Source organism: Perna viridis, chromosome 2, assembly GCF_037379345.1.
Source record: "Perna viridis isolate PV_CMFRI_1.1 ecotype Kerala chromosome 2, ASM3737934v1, whole genome shotgun sequence".
Taxonomy (NCBI): domain Eukaryota; kingdom Metazoa; phylum Mollusca; class Bivalvia; order Mytilida; family Mytilidae; genus Perna; species Perna viridis.
In genome coordinates, this window is record NC_142446.1 from 30530811 (window position 1) to 30542423 (window position 11613).

The window sequence follows — 11613 nt, forward strand, 5'->3', positions numbered from 1 at the left end:
CATTATATTAACAATAAAATAGCTAATTATCGAAAAGACCGCAACTTACATTTAAGCAGGTAATTTTTAATAAAGAGTAATTAAGGGAACCAAGGTTATAGCGGTAATCAAAAGAATGTAATCCAGGGACAAAGACCAGACATGGAAAACAGACATTCACAACAAAGAACATAAAGTAACTAAAATCATACATACAAAGTAACAAAAGAAAATGAGCACCTTGGACTCCACTAAAAACTGGGAGCATGGACCAGGTGCGCCGGTAGGGTAAGCGTCCTCTGCTTTTCTAGAAACACCCGCCGAGTTGCTCATAAAAAGTCAAGTCCGGGGTAGACAAACGAGGAAAGGAAAACTATGACCCGTTGAATACATACTACACAAAAGATACAAGCACACCATGACTGGTGAATTTGAATTTGTAAAAAAATGAAATAAAGAAAGTATAGTTTTAGACCGATCAGCAGATAGGCGTGTTTTAATTGCACATAAACCATACAAAAATTGAATTCTTTACAACTTACTTGACTAGAGAAAATAAAAATACTCAAATTACTACAACTTTATTATCCCAGTCCTATTTAAAATTCTGGAATTCGCAAAAGTAACGTTCGCAATCAAACTAAAAATAAATCACATGAAAACAAAATTCTATATAATTCAAATTGTGCAACGATTCTAAAAAAAACACGAATCGCCTTTTTAAAAAAGAAGCATAATGCAGTGGTTAACATTCAATTTAAACACATAACATTATACAAACATCCAAAAAGTATTATGAGAACAAAAGAGATGTATAGACCAAGAACTCATTTCAAGATAAGCAAACCAAGGAAAAATGCAGACATGAAAAACACGCAGAAGAACACTTTTGTCACAAGTAACTTACCTTTTTTTAAATATCTTAATAGTTGTAAAACACTACTCCTCTAATTCAATTCAAAAACAAAAATACATACGCTGATACTTCTCAAGAATCTCTGGTCAGCTTTTAAGTGGGTCGGACAAATAAACACAATTGCCAGCCGACTCTTTCAAAAACATAATACTCCCCATCCATAATAGATTTGAAATGAAACCTTATTTTGAAAACAAAATTGTATAACTTCAAATAGGCCGTATCTAATTATATATAGTGTCACTGGCAATACTGTTACTACCAATGATTAGACATTTCTTAATCCTGCCCTGTTGTTCGATTTATTCGGGACCACATGAATCTTAGTTGTTTCCTATTCAATTGAAGGGATTTGTGTATTAGTTGTGCTGTGTGCTGGCCCATTTGAAACGTCAATTTTTAAACATTAAGTTTCGTCATTCAATTTATTCAATTTTCGTTATGGTGTGCCGGAAATGTTAACATAGATGTCAAAAGGAGTACACCATTCGGTTATATAAATTTTTGTTGTTGTCTCAGTATCTATTGCTTAATGCATTATGTCCAATATTCCTGTTGTGAGTTTCTTTGTCTCGCCATTCTCAATCTATACATGTCAACGTATCCTTAAAAACAGTCACTGCAATACACTCACTTTTAAAATGTAAAAGAATGATAATGGGAATCACTGTCTTCCAATAATTTTTTTTTCGAAAAGCAAATCTTTATCATTCTTAATAATTCTTTTGATATTAAACCTATGAAGTTATTTGATTGCATATAGTTTTTACTTATTTTTTCACGAATGTGTCCTTACAAATGAATGGCACGTTGCAAATGTAGACATAAACCCGAGTTGTAAGCTAAAATACATATGACAATATAAAAATATGTTCTTGTGGTACTTGACGGTCAATTATTTTAAAACATGACTTTCTGTTTCATTAATTTGCCTCTTATAGAGTAAAGTTCAAACGTTCAAGGTAAAATTGGTTTTTCGGAAATTTCATCTCACCTCTGTGTAACTACAACGGGAAAAGAAAAAGAAATTTCTAAAGAAAGGTAAACAGCTGTTACGATTCAATTTCTTATACATGGTCATATGGTTAATGCTAAGAACAGCACATCAGCATGTGTCTATTAGCAAACCTTACTGAATTCATTCATTCGAAATTGTGATACCAAAAAGCATGAAAACCTCAATAGCAAAATAATGAGCAATGAATCAAATTAAATAATGTCCATCATAAATATGCACGTCTTTTTAAGGATTGAAAATTACAATTATACCCACATAGGACACAATAACGTTTTATGATAAAGTGTTTTTTCTACCGCGAAAAATATTATAAATGGATAATGTAAATGGAAGTAGCAAAAGGGAATCACTATATCCCTTTACATTTTTGAGAAACCAAATCCTTATCATTCTTAAAAATATATTCAAGAATCAAGAAAATGGATATGCAATTTTTCTTAATTTAAAACAATTTTATCACAAATTTGAGATTTTAAACCTTAAAGTAAAAAGACTGAAGACAACTAATTTCGAATTATGTATTATTGCAGAAACAGAAGAGCCAACATTTGTGGAATAACCAAGTCGCCGGAGGGGTCCCCTTAATTCCTTATAAAATATATCTTGGAAATTGCTTCAACATAAGAAAATATAATAGCGCTATCTGAGCCTTTAAATGACACCTATATCAAGAACATCAACTTACAGAGTATAACATAAGTTGACAGAACTGATCACAAACGGAAACAAACGTGTTTCATAGATGGTGATTTAAGAGATAAGCGGAAGCGGGATTCTAACAAACTTCTTGACTTTTTGAAATGAAATGATATTCAGACAATGTGTTTCCCACTCACTACCATTTTGGTAGTTTTGAACTTGCCTCCTTTAATAACAAAACTTTATCTCTGTGGTAATTTTAAAAATTGAAACCTTCTTTTGGCTGAAGGAAGAAAATTCACTCTGATTAAAATAAAATCACTTAAATTTAAACCCCACATATCAAAGTATTCAATGTGTCCACACAAGAATTAATGTATAAAGATTGCTACAGGTAAACAGCAGATTTACTTGTCTTATCGTAACATAGTACCATCAATGTGATCAATATTATAAGTTATATAATCATAAAGTGTAGACTAACAATATACAGTTAGTTTTACTTATTATAAAGACTACTAACAATAGCGTAAAATATACTAATTTTAATCTATGAGCTATCCAGTTCACTTTTAAAGCATTTCATTTAGATTTTTATATTTGATTATTATCAGATAACTTTTTTATTTATGGTTTTGTTCGGTATAAAAATACAAATACAGACGTATTCCTATGTCGTCCACTGTTTACAAGTAATATGTTTATCTATCGAGTCATTGATATTGTTTTAGGAGCTAAAAGAGATAAGAAAAACGTCCCTCAAAATTAGTTCTTGAAATTTTCAAAATTTTCCCGTGTTTATGACCAAGAGTTTAAATTATTCCATCTTCAATATTCAATTAATCCTCAAGATGCTAGTTCCGATTTTTCTATAAATGACATCCAATCTTCAGTACAATACTGGCTTGTCCAAATAATAAAAACATATTTCGAATCAGAAAGAATGTCATTGTAATGCTTTTCGTTTTTATTAACATAGATGTCGAAATTCTTGCATAAGGAAACCCTCTAAACTGCATTTGACCCTAACAGATGATCACGACGCTGCGTATAACACGCTTAGTTATGGGGACCATACAGTGAATTTGAATGAACCGGATAATAGTTATGGAGCACTTTAGAATAATTACAGCTTATTTTATTGTTTGAGTTTTGTTGGAGCACAAAATATTTGTTATTTCGCTGATCCCTCAACGATGACGTTTTGTTAGTATTCATTATTAAACTCCGAGTGACCTGTATAAAGGTGAAAAAGTATCCTAAATACAATATTTAATAAGGCTGATGAAGGGAAAAAATAAAACAGACAAATAAAGATTTTTAATAGATATTTACAGAAGTTTAGCATGTTTTATCCTGATGTTCACAGAATTCTGTCTTAATAAAGTTAATATTCATACACATTTAAATATGTATAAGGTTCAAGTGATCCTATACATAATTACTCATTGGTTAACTGTGCATTGTCCCCAATGAATTTTTATTTCTTGATCATTTTTCTCTTTTTTATATTGAATCAATGAACGCCCTGGAATTTGATTATTTTTCGTTTTGGTGTCCGATATGGGCGGAAAAAGATGACATATCTGACGTTTAAACATCGTTCGGGAAAAAAGTCATAATTACGGCATCTTAAAAAGACAAGTTCCATATTCAAAACAAACCTAGGTAGGCTACTAAGTAATTCAAATGACACTCTAGGTATAAATCTGTATTAAAGTATACCAACCTATGAAAACCTGTGTGATCTTTTGGACACTGTCTTTAAAGTTTGAATAGCTGTCAATAATGATGACTTTAATCGCTACATTTACTATCCTTCAGTGATTTAAATGTTTCTGATCGGATAATATTGTCCATTTTATTTAGTACTTGGGCTGAGATCACCCCCGTGCTCCCCTATACCCACTCATCAACCAAAGTATAATTTTCAGGTGTCCTTATACTTCTCATTTACGAATCTTTTTGTCGCCAAAAAATATACTGAAGCATTTTTTGCATTTTTTTGGCTACTTTTTATACATCGTTGAGGCAAAAATCTATTATTAAAGTTTTTTTATTCTACGGACTGCGTCTTTCTACAGAACAAAGTAAACTGACATATGTACATATCATCATGTAGCCAAATGTTTTAGCTTTATAAAAATACCTAGAAAGTTGCGATAACACGTAGGGTTTTGTGGTACAATGAAAAAATATACCCATACCCCGCCGAAAAATCGCTTAAATTGACATATTTTTCAATGTCTAGAGTATTTATGCTTCAGTAAAACATGGCTTATTTGGTATTTTATGTTTAGTATTATCACAATTTATACTTCTGGGGTTCTTCTGGTGAAGGATGAGGGTACATAAAGCTCTCTAGTGCCTACTAGAAGAAGTGAAATTATCTCCCTTTAGTAAATTTCAAATTTTTCCATTTTTTTTAAACGTAAAACAATTTGTTTTATCTTCCCTTTTAATAAAATAAAAAAAAACCAATATGTTTTCGTTTACAAACGAAAAAAAAGAAAGCTATATGCGTAGTCAATCAATGTATGTTGAATCAAGTAAAAAACAATTTCACCTTGGTGTTTTATTTGACATTATTTGTTTGATTTATATAGTTACGGTTTGTTCGGGTTAGGATTGTAAAACCAGGCAGCGACAATTTTCCCTTCTGTCTAATGTAGATATATGTTGTTTTTTTGTTTTGTTTTTGGTTGTAATTGCGATCAAGTTTAACTTCAGTGACTGACGTAAATGTGAGAAAAACATATTGGGTAGTCACGATTTGGTACAGTCACGTACTTATCCCTGTAAAGAAACTTTACTTCAATCTACGCATAACAAAGCTATAAGCAAGCAATAATTTCTGTCTCCTGTTCCGTAAATTAGTGTTTTCCAACAAGTATTAACATATTTTAAAACACGTTTATATAAAATTTGGCGATCATCGAGAGTTTTCCGCTGAAATCGGAATCAACAGATAAGAGACAAAAATACAGATCATGTGTTCCATTGTCTCCTCAAATACATATATGTAGTAGCAATGCACGAGTGACTATGTCTTCGAATAAACAGTTAAAAGTCACAGATGTTTCTTTCTTGTGATTAACGACAGACAGATAGACAGATCCCTGCAGCACCGTGTTTAATATTTTCTTAATCAGTAATATAGGTAAAACACAATAAGCAAGTATATGTATTATTCAATGTTGATAAACTCATCATTACTTTTAGCAAAAATTAATGCTTATAAAATTTACGAAGTTTTAAGATAAATGCATGACGTTACGCGCGCTGTTCGTACCTACAGCGGTAACACAACGTTACGACGTTTTTTTTTGAAAATAAGAGGAAATGTGGACGTTAATTTTCTTTGATTACAAATAACTACGAAAAAGTCACAACTTTCTGTAACTAATAATTTTCTAACTTGATGAGGAAATAACAAATGACACTTTTTCAATCAAAATTTATGATTGCGAATTGTGCTAAATTGGTGTAGGACAGTTTGAAATAAAGGCATCTGTATATATGTGTGTACTCTCCCGTCTTCAGCGGGAGACTCTCGAAATTTCCTCATACATTCTGTAATATTCTACTGTTCGTCCGGGAGCTTTAAACCTGCCTCTTTCGAACTTTCGGTATTCATCGGTCACAAAGATGGGGAGAAATAGGGAAGTCATGAAGCTCAGAAATGACTGCAATTTTTGATAAAAATTAGTTTTTTTTTGAAAAATACCATGCAATTTAGTGTTATAATGTTTGAAATTAATCTATCACAAATTCTAGCGTAGTTTTTTTATCAATAAAATATGTCGTATAATTGACGCTACGTCAAATCTTCCTCTTCTGGATAATTTAAGGGCAGGTCTACTTCTATCGAGTTTCCGAACATTAACGCCTATGCAGATACACGTATTATTATCGCTCAGATTCAAAAAAAGCTTTTCATATCTTCAAATCACGTTCAAAAATTGTTTCGTTTAAATGTCATGTGTATATGCTTACCACAAAACCTCAAATAGTTCGCGACCAGGCCACGCTTACATAACCTATAACTAACAATCCACAATGCATTGTCGCGCCTCTCCAAATCCGCGACACGGGACGTGCCTGCCCTTGTTTTTATCAAGATTTTCAAGAGGCGGATAACAAAATTTTGAAAGACAAGAATTTAACACAAACGTAAGGCAGGAAGCAGCTGACTGAAATAAAAGACAACTTTATTTAGTACGAAATATATATGCTAAAATTCGCATGAAGATGTTCGAAAATACGACTAAAAGCTGAACTGCTGACAACAAATAGCAATATAGGAGCGCTAGGACCGAATTTCAGATTATACATGTCTTACATGTAACAAATACTAAAATTACATGTAGGGCGATATTTACACATGAATTTACATGGAATTTACATGTACATCCATGCACCTCATGAACAGTGTGGCAAAGTAATTCTACAGGTAACAGCACTACCTTTATTATAGATATGGGTCAGTATTGGCATGTTTAAAAAAATAGTGTACGCTGAATGCGAAAGAAATGTTGAAATTGTTCAAATTACATTATAAACAGGAAATTCAAGTGACAGGATTTTATACACAGAAAAATGCGTAAAATTCGAATAAATATCATGTAAACTTTGCATAGCGAATACATGCAGGGACATGTTTGAGATATGTATACACTGTACATATACATGTATTGGAGATTTTTTTTTCGGGAGAGAGAAAGCAGTTTTGCACTATTCTTAAGCACTTTATTAGATCGATAAACAAAGCTTGTTTTTTGTTGCAAAAATAAAAACCAGGAGAGAGTTAATTCTTTATTTGCGTTTGATATTAGAACAGTGTTTCTAACTTTGCTGGATCATATTTGAGAATGGACTGCTTTGCTACATACACACAATGGTATCTTTAGATAGTGTGCTGCTGGTTTCTATAATACATGTACCACTCTCAGTCCACGCAAAAATAAATCATTATATAGAACACTGAAATTTTAATACGGAAACTAAAACGAACAAATATTGAAAATAAACGGTGTAATTAGGTAACACGGATGGCCAGGTGTTTAATAATGTGACAATTAGCCAGGTCACATGATACATGTACAGGTAAAGTTGTACTTGGTCATTTTTGAAACGATTTTTAGCGTGAATTTTGAACGTTTTTTAATAAATGCACATAGAGATCCAGCGTTAACCAAAAAATCCCCTTTCCAGTAAACAGAATATATAAATACACACTTTCAGTTTCAATCTTTTTTTGGTTAACGCTGCATCTCACTATGAAATAAGTTGAAAAAGAGTGAAAAAATGTTTATTTACTAAATAGCCTTCAAGACGGTTTTTGTGCGATCGTTTCTCAATCGTTACTTTTAAAATTACATACTTAATCAATAAAATAGGAAATTTACAATATAAATTATATGATTATTTAGTTTTCTTTTTTTTTACCAATTATCTCAATAGACAGAATAAGGCCTTATGGGCCCTATCCTTTTGGCGATTTTCGTAGTCAGAATTTATCCAAAAAATGCCAGAAATGGGATTTTCGATTTGTCGGTCAACAGTCACACAAATTCGACTCTACAAGTTATTACTCAAATAAAACGTCTCAGATTTGGTATCATTCGATAGATAATTCAATTTCCTACATAGATAAATCACGAAAAACTTATTTTCAAGAATGATTTTTTAAAAAATATGTTATAAATATTACCCCTACCCCTAGAATTCTCATTCATAGCAAACTGACTACGTAGAACTCATATTTTAGGCATTCACAATTACGTTAATGATGTACCTAACATATCTGGTCAATTCAGATGCTTAGGGTTTCTTTTTGGGTGACAATTACTATAAATTTGGAAAAAGGGAAATTTTCAGAATTTCAGAATTTCTTCTATATCACCACTTATTTCTCTTTTTTCGGAATACCGTAGTTCAATCAAGCTTTTGTGTGATGCAGTACATTACTATAGTGTCTTAGCTTTAAAATCATAAGTAATAAATATTTAAACTTTTCTAAGTCAAGTTAGGTGAGAAATTGCCACCCCTACCCATGAAAAAATGCATCAACATGAACCCAAATGTTCTTATATCTTCCAACTGTTTGCCAGCAAAAATCAATCTCTGTTGATCTGGAGGAATACCTTCCTTATCCTGAATTTTAGCTTTAACGTTCTCTATAGTGTCACTGGGCTCAACTTCAAGGGTAATAGTTTTGCCCGTTTTGGCTTTTTAATGAACCCAAGTAATAAATATTTGAACTTTTTAGGTCCAATTAGGTAAAAAATTGCCACCCTCACCCATGAAAATAATACCTAAATATGAAATAAAATGTTAATTTGTAGCACATGATCGATGTAAAAAAGACATGTTGGGTACTATTGTTTTAATTATCGATATATTCAACTTACCTTCTCATTTGAGGCGAGTCATTTTCAGTTACAATAACATGTTTTTCATAAAATTTGGACGGAATTTTATATTTTTTTCCCATTCGCCTGTAATGGACAATGTTTTTCAAGTACCCTACTTCAAACAAGCTTTTGTATATTCAAAGACATTTATGTAGCAAGCATCTTACATTTCCAATGAATCAAGGCAATGCACAATTAAACGTATTCCAGGCCATTTGGGCGAAAGTATGGTACCCCTACCCACTAAAATCTGCCCCAATGTGAAAGAAAATGATCGTTTATAGCATACACGAACTGTACGTAATGTCTGTCTGGTATTTATTATGGAGATCGTCTTGTATCAATCACATTGTCAAGCAAAATTATGCTTTTATTGTCCCGAAGACGACAAAATGTTACAAAAAGGGGAAATTTAAGAATAAAACAGATTACCACGCATTTTAGCACGTGAATTGTATAGTTTTTGTTTAAAATATCAGTTTTTACATGATTAATTACATTAATTAAAACAATTGTACACAACATGTCTATTGTATATTGATTTTATGCCAAAAATTTATATTTAAGTTCATGTTGAGGCATTTTTTATTATGGGTAGGGGTGGCAATTTTCGACCTAACGACTTGGAAAAGTTCAAAAACCTATTTCTTGGGATCATTTTGAAGACATTATATTAATGAACCGTATCACACAAAAGCTTGTTTAAACTACAGTATTCTGAAAAAAAAAGACAATGTCAAGTGATATAGTAGAAAATTCTAAAATTCTGAACATTCCCATTTTTTCGATCTTATGGTAATTTCACCCCAAAAGGAAAATCTAAGCACCTGAATTGATCAGATATGTTAGGTACATCATTATCTTCATTATGAATGACTAAAATATGAGTTCTACAATGTCAGTATGCTGTGAATTCTGTTTGATACTGAGACCAGTTTTCTAGGGGTAGGGGTAATATTTTTCACATTTTTTTTTTTTGAAAATCCTTCCTTGAAAATTAGTTTTTCGTGGTTTATTTATGTAGAAAATTAAATTATCTATCGAGTGATACCAAATTTGAGACGTTTTATTTGAGTAATAACTTGTAGAGTGGAATTTTCGTGACTTTTGACCGAAAAAATCGAAAAACCCATTTTTAGAATTTTTTTGATAAATTCTGACTACAAAAGTCGCCAAAATTCCTAAAAAAAACCCAGAAATGTCAATTGAGGTAATAATAAACAGAAAATAATAAATAAGTCATGTTTTACTGAAGCATAAATACTCTAGGGGATTTGACATTAAAAAATATGTCAATTTAAGCGATTTTTCGGTGGGGTACGGGTATTTTTTTTCTTCATTTTACCACAAAACCCTAAGTGTTATCGAAACTTTCGAGGCACTATTGTAAAGTTGAGACATTGGGCTACACGATGAGACCTAAATTTTTAGTTTTTGCACACATGTGAACAACAAAGACTCTAGAGAAATCAAAAGAATGTAATCCAGAGACAAAGACCAGGCATGGAAAACAGACAAACACAACAAAGAACATAAAATAACTTAAATAATACATACAAAGTAACAAAAGTAAATGAGCAACTCGGACTCCACTAAAAACTGGGAGCATGGACCAAGTGCACCGGTAGGGCCAGCGTCCTGGCCTATTTTGAGTTTCAATTACTAAATTGAAGAATTGTGTTTAATAACTCTATTTGCGAGAACAAGGTTCAAATAATAAACAATAACTGGATAATCGTATCGTTTTCGAATAAATTTATTAAAGCTGCTTTACCTGCCAAATTTGAATCTACTGAATTTTGCTGCTGATTCAATGAAATATGTTTGTAATAATGCATTTGAAGCAATAAATGTCGAAAATACCTACAGAATATTGTGAAAACAACAGTTTTTTTAATCAAAGAAGATGGATAGCTCTAATCTAATTATTTTTCGTCATTACTTACGAAGATTGCCGACAGGACATTCACTTTGTTAAAATGGCAATAACGAATACACAGGCAAGCATATGTCTTGTGTTTTCATTTCATTTCATTTCATTTCATGTATTTCTTGATTAGTTTTGCAAATAAATAATGACAGATATTGACTACACTTGTGCCATATCATATCACTATACGTAAATTACAAAAAAATTCTCGCGTTATATCCAACGTTTTTTTTTCTTTCACCGCTTGAGTCCGTCATAGAAACGGGTCATCTACCACTTTCGCAATCATTTTATTTTTTAAAAAAGATTCAACCCTTACAGCACATGCATGGATTAAGGTCACCAGAAGTTACCTGCATACGAATTTTTTCTAGGTCGACTTTTTTGTCTTGTAAGACAATATATGTATCGACTCCTTTTTAATGCATTTTATTTGTGGATATCAAATGAAATGATACAGGACAAGTACAATTTAGTAGAAATCATTCCAAGTTAAGGCATATTTCTACAGAAACAAAAAAATACGAAAATGACAGCTAAAGCTGTTTAAAAGAAAGTTGATAAACCCATCACATTTTGTTTCAAAGAATTTGCGTTATAGACTTTACTTTCGTAAAAAAAATGGGTGAGCAATATCATTTTAATCAAGAACTCCAAGTGCTATATATTTTTGTATCAATTTTTTGATATCGATACCCTTGATGCAAAAGGAATA